Here is a 13,792-nt window from a genome sequence, read left to right as displayed (position 1 = left end):
GTCCTAGTTTCAAAAGTGGCTCTGAGGCGGGTGAATATCTGTTCTAGAGTACTCCGCTCAGTAGCAGGCCAGGATAATACCTCTCTGCGGGCAGCTCCCTCCAGTTGCGCTAGCAGGATTTCCATTTGCTGGTCGGCATTTATAGGGTACAGTCTGAATAATGCCAGCAACTTTTCTTTAAAGTCTCTTAGGGTATGGGTCTCTCCTCTGTAGCGGGGGAACCATGGGGCCCCGAAATAGTAAGGCATGGTAAAGGGCATCATGCTGGGGGCTATAGGATGATTAGGAGCCGCAAGCTCTCCCGGGGCCGGCTGCTCGGGAACTCCCGGTTCTGACTTTGTAGACTATTGAGATATGGCCCCTGGCGACTAAAGGGGCCGGAACAATCCCCTTCCCTCCGGTTACAAGTCCTTACCGGTATCGCCGGGTTCGCGCAGTCCAAGTCTCGAGAGATTCCGGACGTCCTGAGTACGCGGTGACGTAGAAGAAACTGGGCCGCGGCGGTGCGATGATGACAAGGGGCGGGATTCTCTGTGTCTTCGCAGGGATCCGCCCACGAAGGTCCTCAGCAGCGCGGGAAACTTTACTCCAGGCGGCCGGTGGCCATCTTGGTCACCATTCCCTGACAGCAAGCAGGGTTGTTGAAAAGTCCATAAAACCACACTCCGGTGTGGCGATTTTCTTCCTCTTGATAGCGCAACACTGCACAGCGCTTTTTGGAGGTTTTAGGCACACTTTGGGTATGTTTTTCAGTCCACAAAGTCCACTTTAATAAAACAGGCAATTTGTCACTTTGGTCACAGGGCAACTGTATAAGGCACAAAGTTCACGCTTCTTGCACTAGAAAGCGTGCGTATCCTGTTCGTGACGCCAAAAGAGAGGTGCAGCGTACTCAAGTTGTGTTTAATAGTGTTCCTGGGTGTTGTAGTGCAATAGACACTAACCTGAGACGGCTGACTCTCTGCAAGGGCAGGGGATGATAGGAAATGTTCGTGACTCCAGTGCCAATTAAACGGTGGCACGCCGTTTGCTGATAGCAGGAATAACTGAGGAACCACGTGATGTTAAAGCAGAACTCAAACTTTAGTAGTCATCATACATGGGCATAGCTGGAAACGCAGTTCCGTGCAGACAGTTTGTTGCAGTACATTTGATGCAGGCAATATAGACATAGCAAGGTGACTTCAGAGTGTTAAACACAGGACTTGCAGTACAGGGGGGCTTGCACTCTATTCCTGACTGATCCTGGAACATAGAAAATCTTCTCCAAGGCCCAATACCCTAGCTCTGGCATATATCCTTGGTTTTATCTTTATAAAGTACCTCCTCTGTTGTCTTGAGTACCTCTTGCTTCTCTGAGCTTGCCCCTGTCTCTCTCTCAGCTTCCTCAGGCTCTAGAAACTTCTGAACTGACTTCCTGGCTAGGCCCTAGCCTATTTATACTGAACTGGGGGCTCCCTCTGCTGGCTGGAATAAAGATTGCCTGCACCAGGCCTAACTGGCTTAAAGGGAAACACACATTACATTCTAGCAGTGTCGGGTAACCTACCCGTATGCTGCACATACACACACACACACACGGACATACACACACATAGGGATATACACACATACACACAGGGACACACACACACACACACACAGGGACAGACACACAGCTAGGCCTCACCATACTCCAGCCAGGCTCCTCTCCATACAGGAACAGACAGGGTCACTAGTGGAGGGGAGCAGGGTAACTAGTGGGGGGATAGGAGGAGGGGGGAGCAGGGTCACCAGTGGGGTGACAGAAGGCGGAAGGAGCAGTGTCACCAGTGGGGTGACAGGAGGAGGGCGGAGCAGGGTCACTAGTGGGGTGACAGACGGAGGTGGAGCAGGGTCACTAGTGGGGTGACAGGAGGAGTAGAAGCAAGGGGGAAGCAGGGTAGCTAGTGGGGGGAGCAGGGTTACTAGTGGGGTAACAGGAAGAGGGGGAGCAGGGTCACTAGGGGTTACAGGAGGAGGGGGAGCAGGGTCACTAGTGGGATGACAGGAGGAGGGGGGAGCAGATTCACTAGTGGGGGGACAGGAGGAGGGGAAGCAGGGGGGAGTAGGGTCACTAGTGGGGGGACAAAAGGAGGCGGCAGCAGGGTCATTAGTGAGGGGGAGCAGGGTTAATAGTAGGGGAGCAGGGTTACTAGTGGGGTGACAGGAGGAGGGGGGAGCAGAGTTACTAGTGGGGGGAGCAGGGTTACTAGTAGGGTGACAGGAGGAGGGGGAGCCGGGTCACTAGTGGGGGGAGAGGAGGAGGGGGGAGCAGGGTCACTAGTGGGGGGACAGGAAGAGGGGGGAGCAGGGTCACTAGTGGGGTGACAGGAGAAGGGGGAGCAGGGTTACTAGTGGGGTGACAGGAGAAGGGGGGAGCAGAGAAAGGTGAGACTGGTTGGAACCATGATTGGGGGAGGGGGGAATTACTCATTTGAAGACCGGGCTTTTCACTGCCACAACAACACGGCCGGGGGGGGTCACAGGTCCAGGGTCAGCTTTTCTCTCAGACCAGTCCAGTCACATGAGTCCACGGCTCCCCATGGTCCTTGCGACTGCCCATGTCGTTCACAGCGCTCACTGCACTGATGAATGTGGAGGATTTTTTCCAGAGAGTAAAATGTATTATTTAGTAAAAGTTATTGCGACCTCTGGCTGAGGAGTGAATGGGTCCACTAGTGGCCACGGGCCCTCGGTCCATGCCCGAGTTTCCAAATGGTCAATCCGCCCCTGATACGCACTTCCCTGGTGCATTTAATTCTGCGTTTACTGGCCTATTTCAGTACAAAAAGAAAAATATACTCTCAGTTCACATTGGCATTATATGTGTTGAAAGTGACAGAAAGAAAAATATATACGCACTTCGCTGGTGCACTCATTTGTGGCAAAAGCGTTTAGTGGCCTATTTCATTATAGAAAGAAAAATATATGCACTTCATTGGTGCATTTATTTCTGCTGAAAGCGTTTACTGGCCTATTTCAGTACAAAAAGAAAAATATTTTCTCAGTTCACGTTGGCGATTATATGTGTTGAAAGCATGGCTGGGAGTCAACAGAATGGCAGCAGTGGGAGGTCGGGAGCCAAACGTGCCCGTGGTAGACCACCTGCTTTGCAGCAGCCTACCTACTCGGGAAGTAGTGGTGCAGGGGTTCACGGAAGTAGCGGTGGTAGCAGGCTACTTTCATACTTGCGGCAGAGTGATCCAGCAAGCAGTTCCGTCACCGGAACTGCTTGCCGGATCAGGAAATCTGCATGCATGAATGGCATTTGTAGACGGATTCGGATGCGGATCCGTCTTACAAATGCATTACAAGAACAGATCCGTCTCTCTGGATGTCATCTGGAGATCTGATCCGTTATATATTTTTTTCACATTTTTACTGGTCTGCGCATTGATCCGGCATTGCTGTATTTTTAATGCCGGATCCGACACTAATACATTTCAATGTAAATTAATTCCGGATCCGGCATTCTGGCAACTGATCCGGAATTTTGGACGGAGATAATACCGCAGCATGCTGCGCTATTTCCTCCGTCCAAAATGCCGTTCAGTGAATAATCTGAAGACATTCTGATGCATCCTGAACGGATTTCTCTCAATTCAGAATGCATGGGGATAAAACAGTTCTTTTCCAGTATTAAGCGCCTATGACGAAACTCAGTGCCGAAAAAGAAAAACGCTAGTGTGAAAGTACCCGCAGTCAGTCAGTGCGGAGGTTATATGTGTTATTTTGTATTTCAGTACAAAAATAAAAATACATTCTCAGTTTACGGCAGCGGCAGTTATATATCTTGAAAGCGTTTAGTGGCCTATTTCAGTACAAAAAGAAAAATACATTCTCAGTTCACGTCGTGGGTGGTTATATTTCTTGAAAGCGTGTAGTAGCCTATTTCAGTACAAAAATAAAAATTATTCAAAAAAAGAGAATTAGATCGCACATCCACAAGCTTAGCTTTGATCTATAACTGCTTCTCAGCAAAATTAACATCGCTTCTCAGCGCAATAATTAGTGTACGGCTCCCTATACTGCATGTTATATAAGAGGCATTAGTGTACTTTTTAATCAAAAGGCATAAGCCCACTCACCACGCCAAGGTTGCCTCTTGGAGTGGGACCTACTCTAAATTTGGCGCGGCAATGCCTGGCGACTACCGGCGCCACAGCTCCGCACCAGCAGGCAGCGGGATCCAGCCACCAAACAGCACCCCTGCTGCCTGGCAATGCCACCCTGGCACCGGGTCCCACCATCCACCAGTGCAGCTCCACAGCAACAACAGCCGCCACCCAGCACCGCACCGTCTGAACAGTTGTCAAAGCTCACATTGTTACCTGCTCTCAGAGACTCAGACTGAGGGCTGGTAGGTCACTTCACACTTATAGCGCAGCGCTGCACCAAATTTAGAATAGGGTCCCATTCAAAGAGGCAACCTTGTCGTGGTGAGTGCGCCTATGCTTTTTGATCAAATTGTATACTAATGCCTCATGTATAGCATGCAGCATAGGGGTAGGTATACGATAAATTGAGCTGAGAAGTGATGTAAATTATGCTGAGAAGCAGTTATTAGATAAAAGCATAGTATTGAGGATGTGCAAACAAGTTCTTTTTCTTATATTTTACATGTTTTGTAGAATCTGTGCTCTTTTCCCTCCTGGTATCAGCACTCCTCCCCATTCTGTCCAGGTGCTTTTAATTAGTTGGAGTCTGCATAGGGGTATAAATTCCTACCTCTCAGTTGGAGTTCCTGAGAGTATTTTTTGATGTGGTGAGTTCCACACCTGGTCACATGGTGCAGTACTGCACGGTGGCCATTGTTGCTTCGGTGTTGTGCTGGTGGGTTGGTAGGGCCCAGTGCCAGGGTGGCTTTGCCAGACAGCGAAGTATTTAGGTCGGAAAACTTAATTTATTTAGCAGTCAGCGCTGCGGTTATATGCGGTAAAATCTTTAGTGACGTATCTTGATGAACTTGCGACTCTTCCGGGCTCAAAGCTATCTTGACTCTTTGTCTTCTCATTGTCTGTAGCTAATAGAGGCCTGTTTATAACAGGCAGGTTCGATGAGCAGCTGATACCGCACTTCAGGGCCGTTTCTACAGCTGGGCGAGGGGTGCGACCGCACAGGGCGCGTTTCTCCAGCAAGAGGAGGGGGGCGCCAACGGTCGGAGAGCAGATCGGGGGAGATGAGCGCTTCCATTGTGGAAGCGCTCATCTCCATAGTCATCTGTATCGCCGTCCTCAGGACAGCGATACAGATGGCTGTGCTGCGGCGGGGCAGGGGAGGGAGAGACGTCTCCCTTCCTTGTTCCTCTGATAGGCTGCCGGCCACAAGGCCCGCAGCCTATCAGAGGACGGTGCAGGCAGCGTGATGACATCATCGCGCCGATTGAGCCGTACATCGCGGGACACAGGCCGGAAGAGGCCTGCATTGCATTGCTGCCATGGAGGTAAGTATAAGTGTTTTTTATTTTTATACGGGACAATACTTGTAGCACATGATTTGGGGGGGGGGGCACGGAGAGGCATTTGTTACTGGCACATGATGGGGGGGCATGGAGAGGCACTTGTTACTGGCACATGATTGGGGACATAGAGAGGCACTTATTACTGGCACATGATTGGGGGGCATCTATGGGGGCACCTCTTGCTGGCACATTGGGGGGCATCTATGGGGGCACTTCTTACTGGCACATTATTGGGGGGCACTATGGGGGCATCTACTGAGGCAACAAAGAAGGGGTATATTATATGGGGGAATGGGGGAGAGGAACACTATGGGGGCTTCTACTGAGTCAACAAAGAAGGGGTATTTTATATGAGGAGCTCTGTGTGGTACTAGTATTATCAGGGGGTGTATCGGTTTCTACAGTATAATTTTGGGGAGCACAGCAGCACAGTATTGGGGGTAGTAGGATGATTTGTCCAGAAGATGGGAGGATGATGGAAAAGTAGTAAACTAAGATATATTTTTTTTGTCAAACTGCAGAGACGAAATGGCTGAAAAATGATGGTCTGGTCTGAAAGGAGAAGATGAGGAAAGAGAACATCTACATCAAAGGAGACGTCACTGGATGTAAGAGGTTTGTGGGGCTGTCCTTGTGTGCTGGAAGGCTGTTACTGGAAATGCAGTGGTAGATTAAAAGGAAAATATTACTGATAGCAGTATAGTGTATGATACTGCCGGCTGAACCACTGTATCTTAGCTTATCATGTGTAATACTGATACATCATAAATGCAACTTACTGAAGTGAGACAACCCCTTTAAGGGGGGGAACGCTTTTTTAGTGTTCGCCCTGTTGGTAAAATTCCCTAGAAACGTCCCTGCCGCACTTGCATTAATCTTGACAGGATTCGTCTCCAGGTGGAGAGAAATAGTTTTTTTGGAATGCTTTCTCCATTGTAACCAGGTCGTTGAATATACAGAAGACTGGCAGATTCTCTCCTGTCTTAGGCAACACTTATCATTAAATATTGAATATTAAATTGAACCAGAACTTGATTCAAATTATAAGAAAGTAAACTTAAATTCGGTAATATATTATCCCAATCTTCGAGGGAAATTCACGGACAATCAATTTGCCAAGCCTTTTGTGCAGGAGAATGTGTATTATTAAATCGTGTTTTAAGCAACACTTTATAAAGTTGAGAAATTTTAACCTTCTGTTCTGTTCCATATTCCCTATAAATGAATAGACGAAGCGGCCACTATGTGGCCTTTTCATGCTGCTGCCACTTCCGCAATTTCTCGTCGTCATTGTGCCACTCTATGGCCTCCTCATGCTGCTGCCACCTCCACACTATGTCACCTTGCCACTCTGTGGCCTCCTGAGGCTGCCGCCACCTCAACACCATGTCACCTTGCCACTCTGTGGTCTCCTGATGCTGCCGCCACCTCCAGATTCTGTCATTGTGCCACTCTGTGGCCTCCTCATACTGCTGCCACCTGCAGACTCTGCAGAAACAGAGAAAAACTGAGCTCATAGTACCAAAAATATAAATTTTATTGAAGCATAATTAAAAATGACAAAAATAGAAAAATCTAATGCATGTGATGCCGTTAAACATGATAATAAGAGCGGAGGACAAAAAAGAGCGCCACCCCGGGAGGGAAAACACACGGATGAGAAAATATAATAATTCTGTATAACATGGGAAGAAAAAATGCTGGGTACAGTGCCCAACCCATGCAGAGATAAATGGAACCAGTGGGTGCCAGGTGAGACAGTGGTCAGCACATACACCCCCAATGGCATTAAAGGTGTGCAGACACAGGTAAAGATGGAAGTATGCTGCACAAAAAAGGAAAGAACAGGTGTATATGAACAACAAGATCGTATAGCCTGGGGAGAGTGACAGGAGACCAGAGCTCACCTATAGCGAACCGTGTGCAAAGAGACCCAGGGTGGTGCTACCCCAACGCGCGTTTCGCCCCCAGACAAAGGCATGCCGAAATGCACGTTGGGGTATTCGGATCGAACCAGATTTTTCATTAAAAATTTGGCAAATCGAATTTTTTTTAAATTCACTCATCTCTAACAATGGCCCATAAATTTTCCCCAAAAAAGCCAGTGTCCCATAAAGAATTTCACCTCTAAGTAATTCAGTCCACACCGCAAAAGGAGGTGTATAATCACCCATAAATTTTCCCAAACAAAAGCCAGTGTCACATAAAGAATTTCACCACTAAGTAATTCGATCATAGTAACATAGTATATAAGGTCTAAAAAAGACATTTGTCCACCCAGTTCGGCCTGTTATCCTGCGGCCCCAAACTGTGTACCGCAACGAAGGGAGGGGGTGCTCCATCTGTCCGCTTTTTTCTTTCTCTGTATGTACCTACCTGTGCATTCTACTCCATCTGGGAGCCATTGCTCCTAGTGGTTCTTGTACTTGCTGGTAAGTACTACTCCCAGCAATTGCTTGGCTGTGAACATCGTCTCCGGCGAGGGAATCATATTTTGGCCCATTCTACATATTCCCCTGATGAGAGGATTGTTTCTGCCTCAGAAACGTGCATGCTGGGATCTTTTCAGGGCAAAATAGGGAATGCAATTCCAGGGTTAGGTTCCGGACGGGGGCCCAACTAGTGGGATACCCCGTGGTTAGACTAACAGGACTATTGTAGGGTCCCGAGGGTCGTCTAGGGATAAAAAGGAACATCTTCCTGTGATCCCCCCACATCGTACTGACTCTCTTCTGTCAAATCGGACCACCCTAACAAGAAACATCGGAACTGAGGTGTCTGGAGAACCCACCATCTGAAGGGTAGGACACTGGGTTTTAATGATGTAGCTGTGCATGTTTGTTGCACGTTTTTTTCTTTTACACCTAATCATTGTATGTTTTCTGTTTTCTGTTGTATACACTGATATATGCTCTTTTCTGCATTATTGCTTGAATTGTGCACACAGGGTGCCAGTATACCTTGATTGCTGCTACCTTGTTTTTGTGCACCTAAGGTGCTAGTGCATATCAGCCTTTGTTACCTCTTAGTGTCCGACACTGATTGTACAAGTGTAGACACAGCTGTCTTTGTTTCCAAAAGAGCCCCCCACCCCCACCCGTGTGTGGGACTGTGGAAATTGTATTGTGTACGCAGCCTCTAGTATATTTTGAGGGATATATCTCAATTTATTTTATATTGTATCAAAAGTAAAAGTTACGTCTTAATTAATCCAGATCACTATTCACTACTTCCTGTAATATTATTACACTCCAGAAATACATCCAGGCCCCTCTTGAATTCCTTTATTGTACTCACCATCACCACCTCCTCAGGCAGAGAGTTCCATAGTCTCACTGCTCTTACCGTAAAGAATCCTCTTCCATGTTTGTGTACAAACCTTCTTTCCTCCAGACGCAGAGGATGTCCCCTCGTCACAGTCACAGTTCTGGGGATAAATAGATGATGGGATAGATCTCTGTACTGACCCCTGATATATTTATACATAGTAATTAGATCTCACCTCAGTCATCTTTTTTCTAAAGTGAATAACTCTAATGTTGATAATCTTTCAGGGTACTGTAGTTCCCTCATTCCAGTTATTACTTTAGTTGCCCTCCTCTGGACCCTCTCCAGCTCTGTTATGTCTGCCTTGTTCACAGGTGCCCAGAACTGTACACAGTACTCCATGTGTGGTCTGACTAATGATTTGTAAAGTGGTAGGACTATGTTCTCATCACTGGCATCTATGCCCCTTTTGATGCAACCCATTATCTTATTGGCCTTGGCAGCAGCTGCCTGACACTGGTTTCTACAGCTTAGTTTGAGGTTCACTAGTGTTGATCGAGCACCGTAGTGCTCGGATGCTCGGGGGCTTGGGCCGAACACTTCGGGATGTTCGGGTGCTCGACCAAGCACCCGAGTATAATGGAAGTCAATGGGAGAACCCGGGCATTAAACCATGTACACCCTGCTCTGAAGAGGGGAGGGTGCCTGGTTCATAGGAAAAATTGATAGAGACACCACCAAAATGGTTCTGGAACAGCATTGGGAGGATGTCTGGATGCATCTTGTACTCGCAGTTCGCTGCTGGGAACGATGTTGTCCGAATAGTACGCAACTTTTACAGACTGACAATAATAATCACAAAACCGAAGAATTTTTTTTTTATTTTTGAGGAAAAAAATGATAGGAAACATTTTCCTGTATATTTACTTGAATATAAAGTGCAAGTGCTGCCAAAAATTATAAGGAAGAGGCACTCCGATACAACCTGTATATCACATAAAGAAGGGCCTCATTCACATTGTGGTACAATTGTTCAGGTAGTGGGACTCCTACACTTATAAAGTTTATGCACTAATTGAAAGGGCTGACAAAAATTACAAGGAACCGGCACACCAATACACCCTTTATTACACATAAAGGAGGGCATCATACACAGCCTTGAAAAATTGTGATTGATGGCCTGCTGGTGACCCTCAAAAACATTTGGAGCAAGGGCCATGCTGATCTGACCATCTAAAACATTATGGGAGAGGGCCTGCTGCCGCTTTGGTGACTCTAGATAACCTGGGGACGATCACATGTCCCCTTGTCGGCGACGATCCATTCGGATGTCTGCCCTATCAAATTTCAATGTCATTTTCATCCCAAACCATGTAGACCATGAGTAAGGGAGAAATCATGGTTCGATTCTGGAGAGGGAGCCTGAGAGACAGCTACAGCTACCACATCCAAGCAAGGCAGCATGCGCGCAAATTACCTATTAGGTATAATTAGGTGAGGGTCTGCAGGTGAGCTGACGCTGTAAAACATTTTAGGTGCAGGCCTGCTGGTGAGCTGACCCTGTAAAAGATTTTATGTGCGGGCCTGCAGGTGAGCTGACCCAGTAAAAGATTGTAGGTGAAGGCCTGCTGGTGAGCTGACCCTCAAAAAAATTATATGCGAGGTCCTGCAGCTTAGCTGACCCTCTAAAAAAATATATGCAAGTGTCTGCATGTGAGATGACCCTGTAAAATATTTTATGCGAAGGGCATATATGCGAGGGCATTATATGTGACGAATAAGCATGTTGATATAATGGAAGAGGAGGAAGAGGATGAGAAAAGGAAGAATAAACCATATACCCTTATTTGTGGTGTGGTGGAAGGGGTGCATGGGAATACTGTCACAACCAGACAGCTGAGAAGCTCTGACAGAAGCCTGTCAGAACCTCCTCCTTGAGTATTCTTTGTTTTGGTTTCAGTTCCTCATCTCGTTAGCCTCTCTCAGCTGTCATGCAGTTGGACTGATTGCTTCCCTTTAAATTCCTCCCCATAATGCAGTAGTGTGCGGCTTATACAACTTCCTGGAGTGTGTGTGCATGCTGTTCCTATATCCCAGTCTTCTGCAAGATAAGTGCTGTATATTCATTTGTGATTTTCTGTTTGCTGGATCTTAGGAGACCCTGACTCCCTCCGTGTCTAGTGTAGGGAGCCGGTGGTCGTGTCCCCTCACTATTGTAGGGTCTTCAGGCGTTAGATAGTCGAGGTACGTGGATATGCGACCATCCACCTTTGGGGTGTTCGCATAGGCTGAGCAGTCAGGGAGAGTGTGCTGTGCCAGGTCTCATGCAGGGGTCTCCCTTTTGTTCCTTAATTGTGGATCCAGTGAGTCATAGATTATTTTGCATTGTCTTGTTTCCTGTACACCATCCGTGACAAATACAGTGTATTCAGTACATTATAAACAACACATTTAAAGTGCCTTTATGTTCAGCAGCTTTCCTCTGGTGGAGTCGAGAAGTCATGGTGAATCAAGGCCTTGTTCATTTTTATAAGAGTCAGCCTGTCAGCATTTTCAGTTGACAGGCGGATATGCTTATCTGTTATAATTAGAGATGTCGGCAAACGCGAATTTCCGCAAATGTTCGCGGGCGAACCGGGTGAACCGCCATAGACTTCAATAGGCAGGCGAATTTTAAAACCCACAGGGACTCTTTCTGGCCACAATAGTCATGGAAAAGTTGTTTCAAGGGGACTAACACCTGGACTGTGGGATGCCGGAGGGAGTTCCATGGCAAAACTCCCATGGAAAATTACGTAGTTGACGCAGAGTCGGGTATTAATCCATAAAGGGCATAAATCAACTAACATTCCTAAATGAAGCAACGACCTTATCTGGGGTGTGCCAACATTGCCAACACACTCATAGAGGTGATCGTTCATTGTGATATGCAAGACCCTTCACCACAACAAGGTAATGATCACGAAGGGGAATTAACACATGTATGTGCCTTTTTTTTTGTTTTGTTTTTGCAGCCACAGTGCAGCACTAGAGGCCAGAAAAATTAGGCATGTACACATGCCTGAAAAATTGGGTATTGTTGCAGCCGCTGGAAATATTGATGTTTTCCAGGCAGAAAGTGCACTAAAACATTGCGGCTTGAACCCTAGTTTGTGGCGGAGAAGTCACGCAAGTCATCCGGCATGAAGAGATTAAATACAGTAGCGTGTGGACCATTTTTAGCCCAAGGCATCTCATCAGGCCTTTTTTTAGTCAAATGCATCCCCCACTGTCAGTCTAATTTGGGATCCAAGCCTCATTCATCTAAATAAAGGTGAGGTAATCTAGACTTTTTTGACCTAGGCGACTTCTCTTCTCAATGACAATACCTCCTGCTGCGCTGAAGGTCCTTTCTGACCGGACACTTGAAGCGGGGCAGGCCAGAAGTTCTATTGCAAATTGGGATAGCTCAGGCCACAGGTCAAGCCTGCACACCCAGTAGTCAAGGGGTTCATCGCTCCTCAGAGTGTCGATATCTACAGTTAAGGCGAGGTAGTCTTCTACCTGTCGGTCGAGTCGTTCTCTGAGGGTGGATCCCGAAGGGCTGTGGCGATGCGTAGGACTTAAAAAGCTCTGCATGTCCTCCATCAACAACACGTCTGTAAAGCGTCCTGTCCTTGCCGGCGTGGTCGTGGTAGGAGGAGGATTATTTTCACCTCCTCCCCTGTTAGATTCCTGTTGTGCTGTGACATCACCCTTATACGCTGTGTAAAGCATACTTTTTAACTTGTTTTGGTACTGCTGCATCCTTTCCGACTTCCGGTAATTCGGTAACATTTCAGCCACTTTCTGCTTTCTGGTGGTGATGGTGACCACAACTCTTCCTCTTCCCGCTCATCTATGGCCTGATCCAGCACTCTTCGCAGGGCACGCTCCAGGAAGAAAACAAATGGGATGATGTCGCTGATGGTGCCTTCGGTGCGACTGACTAGGTTTGTCAACTCCTCAAAAGGATGCATAAGCCTTCAATCATTACGCAAGAGTGTCCAGTAACGTGGCGAAAAAAAATACCCAGCTTCGCAGAGGCTGTCCTAGCACTCGGTCATACAAATACTCATTGACGGCTTTTTCTTGTTGGAGCAGGCGGTCGAACATTAGGAGTGTTGAATTCCAACGTGTCGGGCTGTCGCAAATCAAGCGCCTCACTGGCATGTTGTTTCGCCGCTGAATATTGGAAAAGTGCGCCATGGCCGTGTAGGAATGCCTGAAATGGCCACACACCTTCCTGGCCTGCTTGAGGACGTCCTGTAAGCCTGGGTACTTATGCACAAAGCGTACGATCAGATTCAACACATGTGCCACGCACGGCACATGTGTCAACTTGCCCAAATTCAATGCCGCCAACAAATTGCTTCCGTTGTCACACACCACTTTGCCGATCTCCAGTTGGTGCGGGGTCAGCCACTGATCCACCTGTGCGTTCAGGGCGGACAGGAGTGCTGGTCTGGTGTGACTCTCTGCTTTCAGGCAAGTCAACCCCAAGATGGCGTGACACTGTCGTATCCGGGATGTGGAATAGCCCCTGGGGAGCTGGGGGGGGGGGGGGGGCCGTTGATGTGGAGCAAGATGCAGCAGCAGAAGAGGACTCAGCCGAGGAGGTTAGCGAAGAGGATGGAGTAGGAGGAGTAGAGGAGGTGGTAGCAGGCCTGCCTGCAAGTCGTGGTGGTGTCACCAACTCCTCTGCAGAGCCACGCATTCCATGCTTGGCAGGCGTCAGCAGGTTTACCCAATGCGCAGTGTACGTGATATACCTGCCCTGACCGTGCTTTGCAGACCAGGTATCAGTGGTCAGATGGACCCTTGCCCCAACACTGTGTGCCAGACAAGCCATGACTTCCTTTTCCACAATAGAGTACAGGTTGGGGATTGCCTTTTGTGAAAAAAAAATTCGGCCGGGTACCTTCCACTGCGCTGTCCCAATAGCTACAAATTTTGTGAAGGCCTCAGACTCCACCAGCTGGTATGGTAAAAGTTGGCGGGCTAAGAGTTCCGACAAGCCAGCTG

At 47.8% G+C, this 13,792-nt stretch overlaps 1 protein-coding gene across 1 annotated transcript in view; it reads left to right on the top strand.

Annotated features, from left to right (window-relative positions):
- The window catches only part of HRH2 (histamine receptor H2), a 234,667-nt gene that overhangs the window by 39,408 nt on the left and 181,467 nt on the right, over nt 1-13,792 (top strand). The gene's annotated exons all lie outside the window — the stretch shown is intronic.

Source organism: Bufo bufo, chromosome 1 (assembly GCF_905171765.1).
Source record: "Bufo bufo chromosome 1, aBufBuf1.1, whole genome shotgun sequence".
Lineage (NCBI taxonomy): Eukaryota > Metazoa > Chordata > Amphibia > Anura > Bufonidae > Bufo > Bufo bufo.
Note: the sequence above shows the minus strand (reverse complement) of the source record. Positions and strands in the feature narration are given on the sequence as shown.